The following is a 14,078-nucleotide window of genomic DNA, read 5'->3' as shown; positions in this document are numbered from 1 at the left end:
GCTCTCTGCTTTTTGTTTGAATTCATTTCCTCAAAACTCAGCTGTTTTTGCAATACAGAATTTAAGCTTGAGAGATATTTCTTTAATGATCTTATTCATAAAAAAAAGGTTATAAAAAAAAAGTTAAACAAAGAAAAATAATGAAAAAAAATCCCTCACCATCCATACATTGAATTAAACATCATGATGATTTTTTAAATGTATTTACACCTTAATGCATTCCTAGGGATTGGGGCTCGATAGAATTGTAATCTTATTAAAGGACATCATTTGACTCTAATGATAACATGCAACTGAAGAGTGTAATTGTGAATAAGTGGATAAAACATGCACAAGAGATTTAACACTACTAGAAACATATGATCAAATGAACAGCTATGATTTGAAGATTTTGAGACAAATCTTATTTTGAACATAGGGATATGAAAAGTTGATCTAGCTCTTTAAGCACCAGACAAGTGTTTCCTAACTTGCTCTCAATAATGAGTATCATAGCAGAAACAGTGAAAAAAAAAGAGGAACAGAGGTAGTGAACAGGGTAGTTAGGCTTTTGCTGATTGACTGAACATGAGCATCTTTTATAAGAAAACAGTTTAAAAGTTTTTAAAGGTGTATGTGAAAGAAATACACAAAAGACTGAGGTGGACAATTAACATGCAGACAAAAAATAGAATCTCTGCACTAGAATAGTGAATGAGGAAAAGCACTATTAGAAAGATTGTGTTTTATGGAAAGCATTTAAACAGTATATAAAGAGCAAATAAATGGAATGCCATGACATTTACTATGCATTGGTCGTTCTGTGCTGCATGGACATTAAAGAGCCTACGGCAATTTCACTGTCATTTTTTTTTAGGAATTGTCCCTGAGTCCTTGACCAAAATTTGTCTTCCTCCCTCTTGCTGGGCTGCATGCTGATTTTCCCTGGCCTGTTTGCCAACATCTGTCGCAGTGGTAAATTTATTTCAGTGATGACTGTGGATACACAGCTGTAGGACAAAATGTTATACACAAGTTATGAATGAAAAATGTTATTATTATTGCTATTATTATAATCTATATTATAAATATAGAATTTGGAATTCCAGCTAGCATCACTCAAATTCTAAGATCCAATGTTTGAGATTCAGTGTTCTTGTTCTGTTTCTTAAAGTTACATGCCTTAACAACCTTATTGGGAAACAGATTCAAAACTTTCCTATTTCTAGGTGTATGGTCAACTTTCTCTTGTGCAACAGTTCTGATTTTCTTCCTCTTTAGAAGGTATAACATTAAAAAGACAGAAATATATTCTTAATTAAAGCTAATACAAGAGCATTGATATAATGTTAATTATATAACATTGTTTAGCTAACATAACATAATGGCTAATATACCACCACTGAGCTGTGTAAGAGGAATATCTAGCACAAAAATTGTTGACCTTCATCAGGTACATATTTGTACTCAGTGTTATTAAAAATACGGGACACAATGGATTTCTTTCTTTATGTATCCTCTATGAAGAACTTTAACCGTGATCTTTTTATAAATGTGGCATTTGTCAACGGGCTTCTACTTCCCAACTCAGAAAGGTGCTTATTAGCAGATAGTAAGAAGAGCTCCCATCAGCCTCCATGAGAGTTGGTGGAACAGAGGACTTTCACCTCCTCCGTACATGTTTGGCTCCATCAGAAGCTGAAAATGGGCAAGATTCTAGCTTACCCTCTGTACACTTGACTGTCACAGTACCCCAGAGTTGGCTTTTGTATCTTTGGGGATTTGTGCTAGTGTAGTAAGTAGTATGACTACTGCCTGGAGACACTGCAAACTGCAACGTCGTCAGTAGGAGCATATCTCTTCTCCAAGTTCTGAAAACAGGGCACTCCTCTTTCTAGGGACTCATTATACCATGCACTTTTTGTCCTGAGTTGGTAGCTCCCTGCACAAAAAAATCTGCATGCACTTAGTCCCCTGACTCATGTACAAATGTTACAAAGCACTTCAGCACCTGTCAGCATAAACCAGCCACAGCCAAAAGAAATGACAGCGCATGCGGAGTACGGCAGCCAAGTGTGTCTAACAGCTAGTGGCCCTTCGGATACAGGGAGAGTCTCTGTCAAGTGATGCTGCTGCATCCAAGCACCAGCAGAGCTGGGCAAGCGGTTCCCTGAGCATAGGCACCTTCCAAAACATGCAGCAGCAGAACCAAAGTCTTGATGCTGCTGTTACCATGGAGACAGCCAGAGAAAGACCGTGTGCACGTGTGTGTGAGTGTGTGTGTGTGAGGGGGCAGATCAAGGAGAATTGGAAGAAACTTCGGGAACAAGCATTTTCTGCCCTATTTTACATGTAGGGTGACCACTTTTTTTTTCCTTTACACAGTCTTGTTACAATTCCCCATCTTACAAATGGTTAATGGCAACAGTTCCAACAGTAGCTCTGTATGAAAAGTCAGGCATTCTTTGACTATATTTATTGTATTTACCCCTTTCTAAACAGGACACCATAAGGAGTTTTTAGTGCCTTGTATTGCAGAGGCACGAGAAAAAGCATGAGTCAGAAGACACACTGCAGCTGAATTGGATATTACAGTTTACCAAAAGTAACTCATTCCGTCCTATTGTTTCACATTACATAACAAATATTTCCATAACATTCCTTTAGCATCTGCATGAATTCTATGTGAAACTAAGCACTGCAAAGGTCATTGTTACTGAAGGAAGCTCAGTTGAAATTTCTTTCTGCACTGTCCTTTCACAGATCATTTCTGTTCTTTATATGCTGTATTCTGTCCCTGTGATGTCTTTGCCATTACGTTAAATGGGCGAACTTTGTATTCAGACCTTAGAAAAGGTTAATGGTTATTACTGCTATATGATACAAGAGGTAGAGTTCAGAATGATAATTCAGATTCATGCCCATACCTATCTATGTAGACACTTGTCTGAGTATCAGCTGAGCCTCAACTGCCTCCCTCTCTCAACCCACCTCAGCCCTCATTTTTCACTCTTATTCATACACAGGGTCACAATGCCACACAATGCCAGATGAAACATTATTCCACCTTCCCCACTTCAAACTTTTAGTGTCTCCATTCTTGCTGTAGGCTTGAGAAAGAAGTTTTGGGTTTGAATGGCTAAGTCTTTTTATTTATTTTTTTTATTTTTTTATTTTTAATCACTAGATTCTTCATATGTTGAAAAAAATTATGACTACATCTGGAAAAAAAGTTCCTAGTAAAGCAACAATTTGCCAGGAAAAGTAATTCTGAAAAGTAACATCAAAACATTTTTAGGAACAGTGTTAGCCAGGAGTGAAAAAGAAGTGAAGGAGAGGGAGAAACAAAAGACGGTAGTGAAGGGAATTCAGAAAGCTAAAACATTTCCCTCTGCTGAGAACACTGACCAACAACTTGAAATGGTTTATCTAGTGCAGTTAAACAGGTAGGCTATGACCCAGTATGGTGCCTGAACATGCTGCAAACTTGGAAAGAATTATCCAGTTTTTAAGGCTGTAGTGTGGTAAACTGGATACATGAAAAGCTTTGTATATCCCCAGAATACACACTCTGTACACAGCTACTCCATCTTTCCAAAAAAACCTTCAGTCTAAAGTTGGAGGACTACTTCAATATTATTTGGTTATTATTCTTCCTCAATCCAGTTGAAATTCGTACTATAATTCACAGTGGAGAATATCACATAGGCATTAGGAGGTCAAGGAAGTCTATCTCTATGGAAAATACAGGATTGCTGTGTTACCTATAACACCTCAGAACATTTTACTGCTTACAAAAAATAAAAAAAGGGCTTTCTTCTTATTATATAACCCTTATTTTCTATATGTTATTTTTGATGAATCTTTCAATGATTATTGCTTGAAAATCCTTTAATGCATTGAAACAAACACCTCTCAGAATTTCTTCAATGGAAAAGAACTTTATGATGAAAATAAAGCCTATCCCTTAAAATAGAAAACAGACTGTGAGTCTGTCTGGATGTATTGTCGAGGGATGCATAAAGAATAAATTTGTCTTACATGATCACCTCGTTTTAGATAAGAATAATTTTCCCTTGTGATAGGTACATGTGGATGCAGTAATTTAAGAACCTTTCCTTGATAGCACAGATTGATGGATCTCTTTCATCTACCACTAGATGTCATGCACTGATATCTGTCCCAACGGTGCAGGCCAGGATTACAGGCTTAGATCTAGAAATATATGAAAACTCTTCCCTTTAAAACTTTTTCACTTTTTCTTGTCAATTAAAATGTCAATGGTTGCATTATTTCAATTCTGGAAAAGGAAACACTGTGCTTAGTGACATTACAGGTAGCAGTCACTGATAGAATGCAAGACATCCAGAAATATCAGGCAAAGGTAATGAAACAAAAATGCACAAGTGTAGTGGGTAAACCTAAATAAAAAATATGAGAAATAGGACACCTCCTGAACACTTGATTGTTTATTTTAGCAGAATTTTTTGTCATGCTCTTAATGAGAGCCTTATTTAAGTGATACTTAATTGTGGACTTACTTTTTTCTAATATTTGAAAATAGTTTGCCCAAAAGTAAATTATGTATCTGAATTCTTATTACACAATATCTACAAATATTTGTTGGCTGTTTTCACCCTTGTGTATGCTGGATAGAAATAATATAACAATTTTGAAAGTGCGTAGAGACAAAATTAGAAAGCAGCTGGACTGTTAACATTTATATTTTTCTAGGCAGTAAACTAATGTAACAATAGCAGCCAAAATCACCTCTAGCATCATTTAGAAGGATGGGTTGTCCCATCCCCCACCTACCCGCATTTTATTTCAGGGTGCCTGTTTTGGGAAGATGTCTCAGATATACAGTACCAGAACTGATAGAAAAAATTTCTTCAAAACATTTTTTTCCCAGCAGAAAATGTTTCATTCAATATTTTGTTTTTCTAAAAATGTCATTTTACTGGGAAAGAAATCATTACTTTTTTTCAGTTTCAAGCCAGCTTTTTGGCCTTAAAGGCCATTTGGATTTTGTTTTTACCAAATAAATGAAAAACAACTATTTTCAAAGAACAGTTTCTACAAAAAAAATATATCTTCATCAGAAATAGGCATGAAAAAATAGCTTTTTGTCTGTGTCTCTGCAGAATTCTTCTGAGATAAATTTTTCTATGCTATTTTATAATGAGGTAAAGTGATTTGCCTCAGTTCATATAATGCATTGGTGACAGAAGCATAAATAGACTCCCAGCATCCAGATTGTCAGTCTTTTGTTTTAACTGACTGTTCCCAATTAAACAGCGAGCAATAAAATCTTAAGGTTCTAGCTCTCTCAGTGCCTGTTTGTGATTGCCTGATAATTCCTCCTCCCAAAGATATGTATAACACACAATTTAAAAACAAGCTAGATATGTGGAGAACAAGAGAAAACCATGGAAACAAGATGCAGTTAGTGGCACAATTCCACACACTACATATATATCGAATGTTGCAGTTACCTCACTAAGCAACAGCTTAATATATAGTATAAAATTAAATGTTAGAACATTTTAAAATTCTAGATTAGACAAAAATGACATAAAAAGGCACAAAACCCCACTACAGTGGCAGTAACAGTACTATCTTTATAAAAATCTTTGCTGCTGACAGAGTTGGTCCTGATGCTGTTTATTAGATTCTGAAGTGGCTCTAAAGGTCATGAAAGCCTCTCTATATAACATGATTATAGTATAATAGAAAAAGGTAACTCACTCAATCCCCCAGTTACTGCTTGGTTTTATTGAATTTCAGTATTCATTTCTGCTTAATTAGAAACAAAATTAAATTTATCTCAATGCCATGTTGTTGTCGCTGTACTTTCAAAACACATTAACAAACAATAAAAACGTTTGCAGATAATATTTATATTTTGCAAGAAAATATGTCTGCCTGGTTTTTGTCACCTGATAAAATGAAACAATTGTGATTGATGCCCCAGTCCTCTCCTGGTGGGTGATGGTGAATGGAACGATGTACACTTAAACTGAACAGAGGTACACTGTAAGTTAAAAGAGACTGTGTCTTTAAATGTCATGTTACAATCTTTCATTGTAAAGCAACAAAATTCATGTTAGTAAAAACGAAGACCTTCATAGCACTTAGTTAAGCCACGTATGTCAGAACTAGTAGGACACTTGATGAAAGTTCAAATGTGCCAAGTACAGAGAAGTTTGACAGAACCCGACAGAAATGCTTCGGCTGAAAAGCTTCTGCTGGAGAATGTATATTCCTCAAACTCAAATATTTGCAAGACTTTTCAACATTACCAAAGTCCTGACAGAAAGCCAGGAAGGCTCCTAAGAAATTCTGCCCCCCAAAAGCTTATCCATACCTGACTGGTAAACACTCACCTGTTTTCTTGGGAGCTGTTTTGGCCAGCTGCTGAGCCAGGTCTGAGGGCACTGGGTTTGAAGGGCTTGCTCTTACCCAGGCTTTAGGTTTAGTAACCTTTGTGCCAAAAGAGTGTTCCTTGCCTTTCTGTCGAACTCATGCATACAAGAGGATTTGGGTCCCTGGCCTTTCTTGTTGAAGCCTTCAGATTCGGGAATCAGTACTTTCATGCCTTTTTACTGCTTTTAAGGTACTACCGCAGCTCAGGCTATTCTATTCTATTCTATTCTATTCTATGCTATGCTATGCTATGCTATGCTATGCTATTCCTAATATGCTACAGGAAGAAGAAGGCTTTTGCGTGCAAGTGCACAAGTTGGCAAGCACTCAACTGGTTTCCTACAGAAAATGCTGCCAAAACACTGCTGTCTTTGCTCAGCTATATTGACCCTGGGCTCTCACATTGCTCTGGTGATACACCTAGGTCTTAGCCAGAAATACTACGGTCATTCACTCCTTGATGATCTTGTATAAGACAACGCAGCTCTGACACATTATATAATATTTAACTTGCCACTATTGCCTTAAATATGCCTAACCAGGCAGTTTGTTCCAAAGAGAGCGAAAGTCTCCCCAAGCAAGATAATTAAAGATCCTATAGATATGCTCTTTTGAAACTTTTGAAGAGGTTTACGCAAACTGACTGATATTTAAAAGACAACCGGTAGCTACTATCCATAATATAACATTCATTATCCCTGCACTTATCACAATAGCTTCATTCTATATGTAGAATAAAATATCTAAGATTCTTTCTAAAAAAGAAAGAAGATATTTTTGCTTTTGATCTATGACTATCTTGAACTCTTTAATATTTGCCCCCACTATTTCACCCCTATCTATGATCACCTTTATATGAGACTCCTTGTGGTCCTAAATGTGTCTCTCCCCAAACAACAACAGTCTCACAGACTGTAAGAACATCCAGTATAGAAAGCAAGTAATAATTTAATGTGAGATGACAGGGAAGTTTCTCAGTCATGTTTCTGCAACAAATGTACTTCATGAAAGTTAATATTTATAGCTACACCCTTGTGATAATGGTAAAAGGAAATAAATGTGCTGTAGGCTAGGCTTTCTGCTTATGCAAAAGAGCAAAGCATGCCAGTAGGTTCTCAACCTACTAAGGAGAATCAGAACTGGAGCATCTTTAACATGATAATCTCTAGCAAAGCCACAATTCTCTCCCATTAGCATTTTAAAATTGCATTAATCCAGAAATAGTCTGTATATATTGAATTATGAATATTATGAATGCTGAAAATTAGTTTTGATCCTAATCATTTTAGGTAGAAACAAGAAAAGTTATCCTTCTTTCCTTTTGTCAAATGAAACAGTTTATAAAGCCGTTCTTTATAAATTACTTTCTATCATTAAATGTATGATATTAAGTCTTAAAAAGTTATGAAGTAGTGTGCTTGGGCACTGACACTGTCACTTTTCAGTGAGAAGCAGTTGGATAATAAGCAAAACTGAAAATAACATACTTGAAAAAATAACTTAATTTCTATTTTTATGCTAAAGCATTCCATCCACCCCCTGAAGTGCTAAATGTTACTGCATAGAAAAGACATATTTATTGATTACTTTCTCAACATATCTGACATTGTTCTTCAGACCTCTGTGAAAATATACTGTTTCATTGTGCCATGTAGAAGAGATCTGCTAAAAGTTAATGGGATCATGTAAAATAGACTAAGTGAGCACTGAGAATTGTGGGAATAGGTGTTCCAGTAAGCACTGGCGCCCTCCTTAACAAGTCTCAGAATTATTAAGGCTTTGGTCCAATTTCGCATGCAAAGGCTTCCTTATTGATTGAATGACATAATCTATAGGCACATAAAGTACAACGGCCTCTGAACATGGGGAAGGAGTACTGTCAAGAATCACAAGAAGCTTTCACAATGTTTTTAGAAGTCACAGAGGAGCAGTGAGTGAATTCCCACATTTCAAAATTATACATGGATATGTACCTAATTACTTGTCTCATCCTGCAGTAAATAGCAGGTGTACTGAATTATCTATGCCTTGTGTGATTCAGGGAAGACTCCTGACATCTTCTTGCTTCCTATCGCTCTGTGGGTATGTTTCTTTTTTCTTTTACCTTTCTAAGTTCCTCCCTTAAAGGGATTGACAGCTTTGAACTATCTTCCCAAAGATCTAAAGCAGGCAAAAAGAATACAAAAACCAGCAGTTTCTCTAATAAACAAAGTCACATCCCCCCAGTCTGTTTAAAGTGCTGCAGAAAGCAATCACAGAGGATTGGGACAACTAGAATCAAAGTCACCTTGATAGTAATTCTGTTAGGAAGTTGTTTTTTAACTGCATAAGAGCGTATGGTCTCTGAAAACACAGGAAGAGACAAACAGTAGCTCTACCCATTTATCTAACTTCCCTTCCTCCTTAAAATTGTAGCAATGTATACTATAACTGGGCACTTTAACCTAAATTTTCAGATGTTATTGCTGCTTTCCTCTACATTCAGCTCACACGGGGTGAAGTTACCTCTGATCTCTGTGCTTCACAGTCTGGCTGTGCTACCTGCCCAACATCTTAAGATGGCGATTAACCTACATGCTCTCCAGAATGCAAGAGAATTCAAAAACTTCCTTCTCATGCTGAGTTCTGCTTCTGTCAATCCCTTTATTGTACGAAAAGCCAGAGGAAACATTTTCCAGATGGAATGAATGCACCACAATCCAATTGAACTCTGTTTACCCTCTGCTAGGAAACACCTCCTGTGTAATGCTCACATTGTTCTGGCTATTTGAATACAACCTTTAAAAAAGGAGGCCAGGCTATGAACAAAAGTTATCATCATAGAAAACGCCAATTTCCACTACTGAGGATATAACCTAAAAAATAGTCTTCTGCGGTACAGAGACAGTATGTTGCATCGAAATATAACTTTCTCTTTTTTTTTAGCCATAAAAAAAAAAACACAACAAAAAACCCCACAACATCATGATGTGAAGAAGAGTGATGATGTGGACATATATGTTCTTTACTCACATTGTGATGTGTTAGCTAAGTGACAAGAACTAAGAATTCGCCTGTATGTCCCTAAAAGGCAAATATTGAACACTGCCTTCTGTCTGTGACTTTTCCTCACAGCTTCTTTATTTGAGCTTAGTCTCTATGCTTGAGTAATTCCCATTGGCACAGTTGCAGGCAAAGCACTACTGTCTGCCAAGCTTCTGAATTAATCATTGGTGAGTGTAGTTCCCCAGGAGTGAGAACCTGGAGGCTTAAAATTAACATGAATCCATTTCTATTTTTTCTAGCTCTGGCACTGAGCAAAATGCTCTAGAGCATGATCCATTGCATCAGATCTGTTTAAAAAAAAAAAAAAAGCAGACAAAATAAACCATTTCTGGTCTTCATTTCTTTCCTACAGCATGTGAGAGCTTTAGTTTTTGTTTGTGTCATTTAGTTGCACCGATTGTTATTTTGCACTATTTTGTATGAAGTCTGTTATTTTATGTGGACACCTTTGTCAATAGCTGTCTAAAAATAAACACTCCTAAACAAGTTCTGGAGTTTTCTCTCACTTTTATAGACAAAGGTAACAACAGAAGAAAATGTTGCAGGTGAGAGCTCAGGGTCACATGTACTTCTGGTGAAAGACATGGAGGCTGAATAAACCGGGAAGCACCTTTCTTCACTTGGATCTAGTGATTAGCCAGCAAAAAGTTAAAGCAGAAGTTTGATTTGTGCAAAACTTTAGGTTTCAGAAACCTGAACCTATTTTTTTCCTACAAAACAAACATTATGAAGACAAATTTCCACTGAAGTCTATACAGTGTATTTTTGCATTAGGCACTGAGCCTTAGACAGATACTTGAGTAGTTTAGGGGGGAAAAAAACCACCTTTCATAATTTTCATGGATGGAAAATAGATTGAAACTTGTAGCAATAATAAGGACCAATATTGAGACACCTAGTATCTTATTTACATTATATTTTTAATTTGTAATTGGAATAAGAGGAATTTGTATGCATAATCAGGCTATACACCATCCAGCATACACTACCTCTGAACTGCTGTCAGATGAAGCCAGATATATTTTATCTCTCCAGCTTCTCAGCACCTCAGATTCTGATGATTTTACTGTATTGAATATTGCCTCAGACCAATACAGCATCTTGCAGAAAAGAAGATTTATGTCATTTTTAGTGTTTAAATTAAGTTCCCTAGCACTTTTCCATATTGTATTCTCCAATTATTGACTTATTCCTGTTGGCTTTACTGGAATGCCCTCTAATTTTTCCAATGTCATTTATGTAATGAGAGGACCATTATTTGTATGAGAATTACAATCATCTGTCTTATTACATATACTCCATTTCCCATAGGTTTCCAAGAAGTTATTAACTATCCCGGTGCTGAAAACAACACTGTACATAAAAAATGTTCCAAATTTCCCTCCTTGTGTATTCCCAATCATTCCCCTTTATTCTCTCTACTGGACTTCCTTAAGAACTCTGGTGAACATTAGCAGTACCTTTAAAAAGGATTTTATATGCTTCTATCAGTTCGTGCACATGGGAAATGGTCATGTTGCATGGACTTTCTAATTACTTCCAAAGATTAAATTGCTCTCCAACAATCTACCTCTAGAAAATTCCACTTTCCAACACATGCAAAGAATATTAGAATTATACTCCAAAATCATAATGTGATGAGATTGAAGGTTGATTGGCTGAAGTCAATGGAAAAAAATCCTTACCATTTGGTCTCATCAAAGAAACATCTTTATGCACAATACTATATTTTTAACACTTTAAATTATTTGTTGGGTGGGTGTGGATGTTATTAAGTAGTTCTTCACTAATAAGGGTTTACATAGGTGCTAAATTAAGCAAGATCTACTTGTCTTTTTTTGTGCCCCAGTAAATCAAAGGAAATAATGTAACTCAGGTGATCTGAGGATAAATACACTGCTGGTTATAAGAACCCAGACACTAACATGATGAACACTACTCGTAAGCTGTAAATAAAGAAATTAATTTAAAATTAATGAGTTGCCATCTCACTCCAACAACAGTGTTTGCTTCTCTTCCTTCAATTTCTGATGCTGTCACAAAAGTCTTTCAACTACCCGTTTAGCCTAAGCTTTAACTTAGCATTTCTCAAAAATTTCAGTGAAATTTGTTCTGTTACTGCCATTGCCTGCCATCTCCTATCTATATACATATACTATTACTGCCAATAGACAAAGTAAACAGCAGTCACGGCTATCTGTTAGGCTGCCTGTGATAGGCATTATGACAGTTGCTTAGCAGCCAAGAAGACAAGATAATATGTAACTTTAATACAGAGAGAAAGAAAATTTAGGCAGTTATAATATTAATAACCGGGTAAGACCCTGGTATGAAAAGTCTGAATCACGAATTATCCCAAGAGATGAGCATCAAAACTTTGGTTTCAAGTTTCAGGTTTGAAATATCTGTATATTCTTTATGATATCACCCCCGTAAATATGGCTTAATTTCACAAAGGACTTTAGCATTACAACATTACAACATTACAAAGGCTCTGTCCCTTCATGGCCTCCTAGGCTACTTAACTTATCTACAGATGAGTAAACCTTTACCATAAACTTTACCATGTAAATTGGTAGAACGTTTTCTAAAAAAAAAATTAGGAGCCACATGGGTTTATATATTGGTGAAGAATCAGCATGATTTCTTAAAGGGGAATCACATCACACAAATCTAGCGAGATTCATTGAAGAAGTCAAGAGACATCATACTGACAAAAGACAGGTAGCTGGTGTAGTCTGTTTTGATTTTCAAAAAAATGTTTTACAAAGTCTTTCACCAAAGACTTTTAAAGAAATTAAGCTGTCATAGAACAAGAAGGAACATTTTCACATGGACAAAGAAATCTGTAACATAAAGGAAATGTAGTAAGAGTATACAGTCAGCCTTTAAAGTGCAGGGATGTCTTACATGTGGTTCTGCATTGGTATTCATGTTGTTTCACATAATCACAAATTAACCAGAAAAGAAGATGAAATGAGGGAGGTGGCCAAGTTATTCATGGTAACAAATAATTACAGTTAAGAAAGATGGTGGTTTGCATCGAAGGAGGAGTTCACAAAACTGAATAACTTGGTAATAAAAGAGCAGACAAAATTAAATATGAATAAATGTTAAGTGATGCATATAGACAAAAAGATATTTGTACTTTACTTGGATAGAAAAGGGATCTAAACTGATTATTAGTATTCGTGATTGAGATTTGGATTTATAATAATGAATTCCAGGAAGTGTCAAGTTAATTATCAAGAGTTATTGAGAAAGCAAATAGAAGGCTAGGAACTATTTCAAAAGGAATAAAAATCAAAAGACAAAGCCTTGTTATGCCATAGTTAAATCCATGGTACATCTGAATCTTGAATATCTGTTCAGTTCTAGTCTTTCTATTTCCAAAAGAATATGATAAAATGGAAAAGATGCAGAGAAGCCTGGAAGTCATGTTCAAAGATATGATATGGCTTTTGTATGATGAACAAATCATGGAAATATAGAATCATTATAGCTGGAAAAAACCTTTTAGATCATCAAGTCCAACCACTATTTAACTCTACCAGGCCCACTTCTAAACCATGTCCCTGAACACCATATCTAGATAGCTTTTAAATACATCCAAGGATGGCATTTCAACCACTCAGCCTGTTCTATTGATTGTAACTTGTGAGAAGAGACCAATACCCACCTCTCTACAACCACCTTTCAGGTAGTTGCAGAGAGCAATAAGGTCTCCCCTCATCCTCCTTTTCTTCAGCGTAAACCACCCCAAGTCCCTTAGCTGGTCCTCATAAGACTTATTCTAAAGACCCTTCACCAGCTTTGTTGCCCTGATTTAATAGTTTTCAACCTTGAAACGAGAAAGATGAGCAGGGAATGTGATGAAGGTCAGCAAAATTGGAAGTGGCATGGAAAAAGCAAATAGAAATCTCCTCCAAAAGCAAAAGTAGAAAGCATCAAATAAAACTAACACAAGTTTCAAAATGAATGAATGGAAATACTCCTTGATACAGTTCCAGTGAATGTTTTGAGGGCTGGAAATCTTCACAGGTTTAAAAACAAAATGACCAGAAGAAAAAAGTATCCATCAAGAACTATGGAATTAGTTATTAACATTATTAAACTCAGGTAATTACTCAGTAGTAATTAACATTATTAAACTCAGGAAGACTCTGAACCTCAGATTGCTGGGAAATTGGTGAGTATTGCAGGAAAGTAGATGGTAACGTCCAGTTCTCTGATGCTTACAGTCTGTCCTAGGCACCCATGAGTAGTCACAGGTGAAGAGTGGTTAACTTGTAAATAAGGCAGAAGAATGATTTTTTAACTTCCTGCCCCAGAAAGTGTGTAAGCGTGAAATCGTCCTTAGATGCTCAATCTGGTGCGTACTGACATGCTTGTGGGATCGTTCAGAAGCAGATTTTTAGGTGCTTATGTAGTTTCACTAACAGGAAAATGGGATGCTCTTAGATTACACACACTTCCCAGGGCCACATAGCAGCTAAACTGAAAATTGATCACTATCTCAGGTTTAGGTGCCTAAAACTTTTTGTGGGCACAGGTCATAGATTATTTTAAGACATTAGACACCTTGAGTATGGAAGGCAACCATATCAAAGCAAGTATTTTGATTCACT

This window comes from Charadrius vociferus, unplaced genomic scaffold (genome assembly GCF_000708025.1).
Source record: "Charadrius vociferus isolate BGI_N301 unplaced genomic scaffold, ASM70802v2 scaffold71, whole genome shotgun sequence".
NCBI classification, from domain to species: Eukaryota; Metazoa; Chordata; class Aves; order Charadriiformes; family Charadriidae; genus Charadrius; species Charadrius vociferus.
This window is presented reverse-complemented; position numbering follows the sequence as displayed.